The sequence below is a fragment of the Carex rostrata genome, chromosome 3, assembly GCF_964058835.1.
Source record: "Carex rostrata chromosome 3, lpCarRost1.2, whole genome shotgun sequence".
NCBI classification, from domain to species: domain Eukaryota; kingdom Viridiplantae; phylum Streptophyta; class Magnoliopsida; order Poales; family Cyperaceae; genus Carex; species Carex rostrata.
This window is the reverse complement of record NC_135920.1, coordinates 13,720,705-13,730,638: the sequence shown is the minus strand read 5'-3', so window position 1 is coordinate 13,730,638 and position 9,934 is coordinate 13,720,705. Positions and strand designations below refer to the sequence as shown.

Here is a 9,934-nt window from a genome sequence, read left to right as displayed (position 1 = left end):
TCCTATGTACAGACAAAAACACAATTATTTGTATTACAAATTAAGAACGTGCAAGATCGTTCCAATTAAAAATTGATCAAATATTTATTTAAAAAGAAGCTACACAGTACAAGTGCTACGATCAATAACTCAATATATTCAATAACAAGTCTTCCATTGAACAATAAGCCAAATCAATGGTCCCTAACCTTTAATTTCTTAATTTATTCTCTCTCATTCTAAGTCACTAATAAAAGCACCTCTCACCACCCCCATATCATGCAACCTCTTCACATTCTTTCTTAGATCCTCTCCAATGGAAATGGAAGAACCTACCACCTCTTCTTCTAATTCTCCTTCCAATTCTAATTCTTCTTCCACTTCTTCTTCCTCCAATGCCTCTCCAAAACCAACTGTATCCTCAACCATGAACAGCACCAATGCCGGCAAACCGAAGAAGCGACAGCGTAGCAGCGAGGGCAAACACCCGGTTTACCGAGGTGTGCGCATGCGCAGCTGGGGAAAATGGGTTTCAGAAATCCGGGAGCCACGAAAGAAGTCTCGAATTTGGCTTGGCACCTACCCCGACGCTGAAATGGCAGCACGTGCGCATGATGTCGCTGCACTGGCGATAAAAGGCTGTAACGCACACCTCAATTTCCCTTCATTGGCACCTATGCTACCGAAACCAGCATCGACATGTCCCAAGGATGTACAGGCTGCAGCTGCTCAGGCTGCTGCCTCGGATTACACGGAACCAAACCATGAAAATTCATCTAGTGCTGCCTCGGATTACACAGATTCAAACCATGAAAATTCATCTAGTAGCAGTACTAAAGATCATGGAGATGGAAACAATGATGAGTTGTTTGATTTGCCTGATATATTGTTTGATTCAAGATATGGGTTCGGGTTCGGGTTTGAGCTAGCTGGAACAATATCGACATGGCTGTCTGACGAAGAAGTTCAGTTCGAGCTTGACGAGCCCCGTCTTTGGGAATATTAGTAGAAGAGAAGTTAAATGTGTAAAAATGAAAACAAAAAAAACAAAAAAATTGTAAGGTTTTTTCGTTTGTCAAGTTTGTAGAAATCGAAATTTGTTTCAATACCCATTAAAGGTCAGAATTCTTGTACATTTCTCAATATATATTTTTCCCATTTCACCCCAATTGTCATTCCTTGGTTGCTGAAACTTTTTTTTGCAAGTGATGGTCTAATAATACAAATTATTGTATTGAAGAACAAAGTACAAAATAGTAGGGGTACTGCAAATGAGATTACCAAATTTGGGAGGGTGTAAATGCAATTAAAAGGAAACGGTACAATTTCCTCCTCTTGGTTGATCTTTTTCTTTTCCTATTTTTTTCTTTTTTTGCTTTTAAAATGCTTTGTCTTTCTTTTTCACTAAAAAAGACATCCTAACCTCTTCCATAAAAAGAGTATTAGACAGTAGTGCACTTGATATTTTTGTTGTCATCTAGTTAGATTAATTAATTGGATGTTAATGGTGGATTGTGATTGGCTACTTGTGTACATAATTAAAACGGAATGTACTCATAAGAAATCAGAAATTGTTTCATTTTCAATCTCAAAATAGAAAATAAAAAAAGTACATGCCACTTTTGTTTAATTTAATGGAAGTATCTACTTGTATGATTTTCTTGTCTAATCACAAGGCGACAAAAGGTGCACATTGACAATTCTTTTATTAACCTGAAATGATTTTTATTTTCCTATATCATCTCTCCCATTAGAAAAAAATTTATCTGTAGAAATTATTGAAAAGGAAGAGAGAAACATAAAGATACATTATATTTTTGATTGGAGAAAGATCGGTAGGATTTTTATCGATCCTAAAAATTAAAAAGTTTGGATCGGTAGGAATAATACCGATCTAAACCACCTTGTATTTTTTTTCCTTCAAATTTTTGTAGTATAGTATAAAAGTGTTTACAAAAATAAATAAAGTATCTTAAAATCTATATATAATAGAAATATTTCATCCATTTTTTAATTTTTTTTACATTTTAGCAGAAATATAATATAAAAATTATCTCTATCTATGTATCAGATTAAAAAAAAAAAAACTAAATCCTACCGATCTTTCTACCAATCTAAAATACAATGTAATATTTTATTTCTCTCTCTTCTTTTATCTTAATTTCTACATATAAAAAATTCCCCTCGAATTAAGCCTTCGTACAATTGATTTAGTATTGACTACCAAGCACTTTAGTTGGTGTAGACATTTTTTTTTAAGTTATTGGTTTTAATGTCTACTAATAATTTCATTGATAATAAACATATCTACAATGAGTCAAGTAACTCTAATTTCTAGATTTACTAACAAATTTAGACAATTTGTATGAGCATATTTACAAATGAGGCATGATATATAATTGTCTTCCAGATAAATTTTTTATATGATTTATAATAAAAATTGAAGTTCAGCACTCCAATTAATTATCATCTAGTCCAGAAAATTCTTCTAGTGAAATAGGATTCACTGCTTAAAAATCCAAATTAGAAGCGTTATGAAGAATAATGGTTAAGTAGTTCAAAGATCAAGCCTAGCTACTTATAATAAAATCATGGACTGTTTATTATAAATTTCCTTTTCAGTGAAAAGAAAATTGATAGCATTTCCTTTATTTAGACTGATTATGCTAATGATAGCTTATTCAATTGCAAAGCTAATCTTTCAAAAGTAAAAGAAGAAGATCTGGTTTAAATGATTGCTCATGTCACTTTCCAAGTTCATTATTTTAAATTTTATTTGTATAATTGCTGTATCATATGCATAATTGTTTTATCATTTACAAGTTATATATAACAATGGCTACATTGGCTAGTGATCCCTAGGCCCTAGCACTTCAGAAATGGAGACAATGTATCTTTAATTCTCATGTTCCACGCGTCATATTTAGCGCTTAATTTGTTAATAATTATTGGGATATGAAATTATGAATGTTTGTACATATATCATTAATTGTGCATACTTGTAATATGTACTAGCTAGGGTCGATTGAGTCCATACGTTGTAACAGAAATATATTATAAGAGAATAGAAAAATAATTCTCATATGAAATTACATATTTTTATAAAAAAAAAATAAACCAACAAAAAAAATAACTATTTAAAAATAAAATATAGACTAATATATTTTCATACAAATATAATACTCATTTTTAATAACATACTTATGAGCTTTCTTTTTACTGATACAATTGTTTTTTTGTTAAGTTGTCTAACGGGAAAACAAGATGAAAAAAAAAAATCATCAAAATATGTTGTATTATTTGTTGTTGTCATATTATACCTCTTGTTATTGTTATAAGAAATAGAGACATGACCAATCAATTATCGTCAATCCAAATATTTCTTAAATGATATTTAAAAAATGGAAGAAATCAAGACCAAAATAAATTTAGACTTCTACACGTAAAAAAAACATAAAAAATACATCGAATGAAAAGAAAATAGACTATTTTATTGGAGGACTAATATTCAATCTGCAATTTCATCTTTTTTTAATCATAGTCATTGGTGAATTATGACATTTTCGTGCTTAATATAAGAATAGAGAATTGAGATATTTATACTTACACGGTTAGATATTTACTTATTTGATTTAATACGAACATTTGATATTGTAAAATTAATATGAACATTTTTTCCTAAAAAAAAAAAGAAGAAGATGCAAGGTGTTTAAATTAAATATTTGATGAATTGTTTGATATATAAACTTGAATTGTTTGAAGTAAATTTGCATAGTTGGTATGTTTATACTTTGAGTCCTTGAGTGTTTAGATTGCCATGTGAAAAGCTAACTTTGTTTTTATGAAAAGATAATTAAAAATAAAAGTATGGTCGTTCATACCGTTGTGAAATAATCATTCATGATTTCACTCAAAATAAAATAAAATAAAATAAAATAAAATAATAAGCATTCAATGATAGTCATAACTCGTAACATTTTTTTCAACTCTAATAATTGTAGCTATACACTGATATTGGCTACATATGAGTGTATTATTCATCTGTCAGCCTGGCAAAAATAACAGAGGATGTCACGTGCTAAGCACGTGCAATCGCCAACCTGTACAACGTGTCCGGTGCCTATTCGGGGGGTGATGTAGGGGGTCGGTATTATGTGTGCTTTAAGATTCGTGCAGAACGTATTTAAACGGTTGGGGTTTTCCATAAACCCACGCAAAGTTTGAGATATCTCAGCAACTGATTTCATTCAGTGTGACAGGAAAAGAAAAATAAATAAATAAAACATATGTAATGTCAGAATGTCATGTTTTATACCACAAAAAATTGAAAATCCACTGTAAATTTCTATCTTACCTTATGCCCTTTGATCCGATTTTTTTTCTTACCATCTTTTCAGAAAAGAAAAAAAAAAAAATAAAGTCAAAAGCCCCATTTTTGGAAAATTTTCAGAATTATCAAGTCTGCAAATATTATTTGCGCAACCAAATAAGTATGAAATCCAGTGAAATCAATATATGAACATAATATTTACGCAACCAGTTTGGAGGTTTGCGCATATCTCTATTCTATTATTAAGCACGTTGGGTGTCCGATCCGCCAACGGCTACGATTGAGAGATGAAACTTCGGATTTGATCTCAGCTCTCCAATTACATATTTTGTCTTCTTTTGATTAAATACATCTGTTTTATATATAGAAGTCTAAATTTAGTTAAAAACATACCCACCACATTTGCTGCCACACGATATGTTACAATTAAAATTGAATAAATTATGAAATATATCTATATATTTATTTGTTTCCTTATTCCTTTATTTTCATATTTTTTCTAGAGGTGCTACTTTTACCCGATTACCCGGATCCGATCCGGAACCGAACCGGATCCGACCCGGATCTGATTAATTTGGATAGGGTATGGTTTAAAAAATATAACCGATTAAATTATGGATATGGGTACAAAATTAATAATTTAATATCCGACCCGGATCCGAACCGGAACCGATACTGTAATGGGTAGAATATGGGTATCATTTAATTATCCGACCCATAACCGGACCCGACTCGATACCCGTATAAATACCCGATAAAATATATATTAATAACTCTGCATCAAGTTTTTGTGTTAGATAATATATTTCAGCTGAGCTATAATTTGATAAAATTTAACCAAATTTATGCTACTGTTTTACACTACCCTTTAATTACATTCTTAACTAGCCATTTAATTACGCCCTTTAATTTTTATTCTATATTATACACATGTGACACATGATTGTCAAATTTATTCTTCCATAACCAGCTTATTTTATACCTTTTTTCCTCTATTACATTCAATTCATAGATTTTTTTGAATTATAGAAAAGGAAATCATCATCTCTAATATTTTACTTTCTAAAAATTATATCTCCTCCATCCTCCTAAATTCAAAAGCTATTAACAAAAAACTGAATTCAATATTTTTTGTTACACCATGAGTACTCCAAACAACCAACAACCAACTAATAATTTAGAGTTATTATTTTTATTTTGCTATGTAGCATGATATATTTTATTATTTATAAACATGATTAATAGTATAATTTTTATTTTGCAGTAGTTTTTAATTTATATTGTAATGATTTATTATATGAGATGTTTAAGAAATTATAATTATATTTAAATGTAAATAATTTCTCGAATACTTTGGAGTTGTGACCTATACCCGCTCTGGATCCGGAACCGCCCCGTATCGGAACCGGACCCGATAATCCACAAACAAGTTACAGGTATCTATCTACCCTGAACCGAAAGACTGGACCCGAAATATGTACGGGTAGATAGGTATCCGGATCCGGACCCGACCCGATTTGAAACAAATAAGTATATGGATCGAAATTTGGACCCGAACACTTTTAGGGTCCGGGTCCAAATATAATAGTACCCGGACCCGACCCGATAGCACCTCTAATTTTTTTCTCTTCAATTGAGAAGACTCCACATTCCATTTTCTTATTTATTGTTTCCTTACTTCTTCGTTTCTATACGAATCACAATGGAAATTTTTTTTTTTAATTTCCTTATTTTTCTTTTTTTTGTTTCTATACATATTGGTGTGGGCAATTTAGAATATATTTCCAATATATAATATATCAATGTGTGTATGTGTGTGTGTGTATTCTAAATTGGAAACAAAGAAGAATATAAATTGGAACATGTGTGTGAATATATATTTTTCTTAAAATATGTGTGTGTGTGTGTGTGTGTGTACCAGTGTTTTAAAATGCGGCCGCATATGCGTATGCGGTCGGCAGCCGCGCTCAGAACGGCCATGCAGTCATCCCATGCGGTTTTGAGCATGCGGCCACATATGCGGTCCGAATATGCGGCCATGCGGAATAAAAAAATGCATATGCGGATTAAAATGCGGCCATGCGGTCCGAATATGCGGCCATGCGGATCAGCAGCCACCGTTGGATCAGCAATTTTCAAAGTGGCTTAATAAATAGTAAAAAAATTCAGAAAAATATAAAATTTGGTCTCCAAGCACATATTAATATGGAGAACAAGATGAACGGTTCGGATCGACATTTTGGATTTTGAAATTTTAAATTTGGACCGTATACATACAAATGCACATTAGTCACACACACTCTCTCTCTATATATATACGTGGATTTTTATTTTAAAATCCGCATATATAAATCCGCATGAAAATCCGCATATGCGTCCGCATACCGCATATGCGGTATGCAGTGGCCTTCCGCATGCATGAACAAAACCGCATTTTAAAACACTGGTGTATACATCCTATACATACAAACGATAACACTTTTTATTTATGTTTTTTTATATCATATTATATGTTGTATTGAATTGTTGTATGATATTTGATATTAGATTCGAATCGAGCTATTATTTGATATCATTGGTACTTAAAAATAAAGAATCATCACATCATCAAATTGTTATCAGAGATCACGATTAAAGTTAATTAAAAATACATAATCATATAAATTTTCTATTAACATGTGCTTTAATTTTTAGATAATTATTATTTTCATTGATATATTTGTTTCTTATAATATGTTCCCGTTGCAACGCACGGGTATGATACTAGTAATATATGAGGACCTCATAATTCTAGAATTTTTTTCCAAAAAAGTGGCTTTGGGTTTTTTTTTTTTTGGAAGATGGTAAGAAAAATATGCGGATCTTTGATATATCCGTATAGTATAATATTTTCTTAATATATTTTTGTGAAATAGGATACGAAACTATTTGTGCAGTAATTTATATAAGGAAGCTGATATGAGTATCCGCACTTGCGTACCCGCACCTAAACTGGCATAACTGCTTGTGAAGACCGCAACCGTTTCAGATCTGTAACTTTTTTTTAATATTAATAGTCAAATCTTGAAGTATGTAGTTCAAAGAACACAAGTATTTATATCTATATAGTAAACAATGTAAACGATAAATTAATTATTTTAAATAATCGTACCCGCACCTTTTTTGAAAATTTCTGACGTCGTACCCGCACCTAAACTGCCATAATTACTTGTGAGGACTGAAAATAATCGTACTCACACTTTCTCTTTTTAAATTTCTGACGTCGTACCCGCATTAGGAACCACTCAAATGGCATGGGGAACCATAACTGCATGTGGGGACTGAAAGTATTAATATTTAAGTATTGAAAGTATTTATATCTATACTACGCTGTGCTTACAGCAATCTCAACAAGTGTTTATAACTATACAGTTATCATAAAATGAAAATTATTTATCTTGTATGCATAAATCATCTAAAAAATACACATTTAGATCAATATCCATTATGATATTGAACAATAAAATAAAAATTATTTATCAGTTCAACATTTTATATATTACAGATGGAAAGTATTAATATCTGTTATAAGTAATGTAGATATATATATCCAATCAAGTATTAACATAAATGTAACAAAGTATTAATGCCTATAATGCTGAAAAAGAGGTGGCGAGTAGAGGAAGCACGCAAGGGGCACGCAGGGGGCGCGCAGACGGAGGCTAGTGAGGTAGAGGTGATTCGGGTTGCAGAGGTCGTCGACACGATCTGAGAATTTTTTATTTTCTCTGCAAGCGGATCAGATTGGGAGCCGATATATATTGCTAATGGAGGTGGGTGACGAGAGAGAGAGAGAGTCTATTTTAGAAAGTCGTTAGTTAGGATGGTCAAATTAGAAGGTTGACTGAGTTGAAAAATATGTGGGTACGGTGCGGGGACGAAGGTGTGGGTACTAAAATGATTATTCTTTATATAATTATATACGAAGTGAATTACTGCTGAGCTACTAGAATTTTTTTTATAAACCATAATAAAAAAAAATTATGAAACCAACATGATTACTTTTTTTTTTTTACAAAACTATAAGAATTGAAATGTCATTTCGGTTCTGAATTTTTGTTTCCCTTTTGGGGCCGAAATGGCAATTCGGTCCCATGTATTTTCACAACTTTTCAACGTGTTTTTTTCTCAAATCTTTAAAAACGATTGGGACCGAAATGACATCTCGGTTCTTATGATTTTTGTAAAAATTAAAGCAATCAAGTTGGTTTGGTAAAATTAATTTTTTTTATTTATGGTTTCTAAAAAAAATTTGAGCTACTAGGCCGAATGACGGTATACATATGCCTTTTGTTTCTAAACAAGTATATATATAGTATTGCAGTGTAATAAGTACCTGATTTGTATAATTTTTAATAGCTGTGGATAATATGAATTCTAGTAGACAATTATTTTTACGGTATAATCATTTCATTTTTTTTAATAACATATATCTAACAAACTATTGTATAGAAAAAAAAATCATAGTGTATATTAATTATCACTCAATTTTTTTTTTTGTCATATGTCAAAAAGCTGTTTAAATGAAATTATTAAAAAATTCAAAATGATTTGATAAATGGCCAATTAATGCGCATAATAGGGAATCAGAAAAAAGTTCTAACAAATTTTGTGAAGCAATAAAACTTTTGTTTTCTTCAAGAAAAACATCGTTCTAGCTATAATAATTTGTTAAATTATGATTTTTCAAGAATGTAGTGTCAAGAAGAGATAATTTAAGAAGCTCAGTTTCTATGAGTTTAAGCCAGTACAGGGACATATTAGTCCATATATATATATAGAGGAGGGTTCAAATGCACCCAAATTTTTGTGCACCCATATGCACCCTATTATTTTTCTCCGTTTTCAAAGTCCGAATAGTCAATCCAAACCGTTAGATGCAATCTATATATTAAAATGTGCTTGGAGACCAAATTTTATATTTTTTGAAATTTTTTTACTATTTATTAAGCCACTTTGAAAATCGCTGATCCAATGGTCCAGAAAATGCAAAATCAGCGATTTTCAAAGTGACTTAATAAATAGTAAAAAAATTTCAAAAAATATAAAATTTAATCTCCAAGCACATATTAATATATAGATTGAACGGTTCGGATTGACTATTCGGACTTTGAAAACGGAGAAAAATGATTTGAAAGATAGAGTGCATTTGGGTGCACAAAAATTTGGATACATTTGAACCCTCCTCATATATATATATATATATTTAATGTGGACTACCGTAATTTAAGAAGTTCAGTTACCATGCATGTGCAATCAAAATTTATAAGTCCATATTAATTATGTGTTACCATAATATGGCATGCCCCCGTAATTTGAAGGGTGGTGATTTTAACACCATTTTTTTTATTTTATTAACACAACATCTTGAAATATTTGAAAGTGGTGATTTTAACACTTTTTTTTTATTTTATTAACAAAACATCTTCAAATATTTGAGTTAAATGGACAATTTTGTCCTCTCATAAATGTCACGTACCTGCTATTTTTTTTTCTAATATAATTATATGCTATGATCATATAATTATATGCCATTTTTTTTTCACTTTTAGTATAAGACCCTGCCATATATTATATGGTAATATA

General features: G+C 30.8%; 1 pseudogene across 1 annotated transcript; it reads left to right on the top strand.

Moving 5' to 3' along the window:
- The first annotated feature begins 249 nt into the window (after nucleotides 1-249).
- LOC144551630 (ethylene-responsive transcription factor ERF039 pseudogene) lies at nucleotides 250-1,145 on the top strand (annotated as a pseudogene). The gene has a single exon (XR_013510846.1). The product of XR_013510846.1 is annotated as an ethylene-responsive transcription factor ERF039 pseudogene (transcript).
- The last annotated feature ends 8,789 nt before the right edge of the window (nucleotides 1,146-9,934 follow it).